Below are 1,404 nucleotides of genomic sequence, written 5' to 3'. Positions count from 1 at the left end.
TAATATATATAATAATAATACTAGTGTAATAGAAAACTTGTGGGGTGAGCGGACAGAAGGAGACCTTCAGAGGAAGAATCCCCTTCAAGCAAGTGTTTCAGCTCTAACTACATGACTCTCTAAGGAGGCCGGGCCACACTCAGGTCATGACTCCCATGTGCTCTCTTACTGTCTCCTTGGCGCTGATCGATGATCCAATCCTAGAGGTTTGGGGCATCTCCAGATCTTCAGTCCGTTAATATTTGTGCAGTGCCACGAAGCCCCAAGTAGAAATAGCAATTGCAAAGCTATACATCTATTACAATTTTTGGAATGCACTTATCTATATTGTATTTTTCTGCTCTATTTTTAAATGCCTAGCTGTCATTCCGTTTCGCAAACAGCCAGCTCGAACCTTCCTCTGCCAATTTTGATATGCGCTTGGTGGAGACTTTTCTCTTCTGAGAACATCACTGAACATTGAGGCTGCGACAAACCCCCATGCACCCACTTCTACTGGCATGGCCTTGGAGCTATAGCCCTTTCCTTGGAGATGATTCGAGAGGGCTTCGTTTTTGGCCAACTTTAACTGGTGTTATGCAACTATTTTACCTTTGTATTGAACAGTCTGCTTGATTAGGAAAATCTTGGGGCATCAGTTTCTGACAAGAAAACGATGTCTGGTTTGAGACCTGTTCTCTTGACCATGGGAGGGTAATACCGTCACTCTGGGAGATCTGTAGCTAGTTGAGCTAGTTCCCAATCCTGTGTTGATCCTAGAAGGTTTCCACTCCTTGAGAGGCAAGACGCTTGCTTTTTTCCAACCCATTTCTTCTTCGTCTCTGCTGTGAAGGTAAGTCGCTTTAGGTAAGGAATCTCTTCAGGATATCGGTCTAGTTTGTCCATTGGCCCTGCTGCGACTGTTGGACTCTTTCTGGTATCTCTTCTTGTCCTCCGTATCCTTCACTTCTTGGACCATCATGTATCGTCGTTCTTTATCATGTGCACTAGACCATCACAGCATCTTCTCGTCTCCAAGTCCTTGTCTTCCAACCTGGGAGCGGCCAATGACTTCTTTGAGCCTACGGTTATCTTTGGCATCCACCACGGTATCCAAGAGTTTCCACTTTCTCAATGTTGGTTGAATTGACCTGACTACCTCGTCCCATGAATTCTCAAACATCTCCTGCAACTTTGTCTTGCCAGCTCTGTATTCCTCCCCTATTGACTTTAGTGGCAGTCTCAGTTTGGCCTGTCGCCAGTATAGGACAACATCTGGAAGCCAAAGAGGAAGACCAAACCACTTTCTGGTAAATTTGTTGATTTTTGTCTCCATTGCTTCTACTGTGCTTGTGGCAATTGCGACCACAGCAACATTGGGATCAGCATGTGCTGGAGACACCAGACCTTATGCCTTCCTGGTAG

This window comes from Aplysia californica, unplaced genomic scaffold (assembly GCF_000002075.1).
Source record: "Aplysia californica isolate F4 #8 unplaced genomic scaffold, AplCal3.0 scaffold00523, whole genome shotgun sequence".
In the NCBI taxonomy this organism is placed as follows: Eukaryota; Metazoa; Mollusca; class Gastropoda; order Aplysiida; family Aplysiidae; genus Aplysia; species Aplysia californica.
This window is presented reverse-complemented; position numbering follows the sequence as displayed.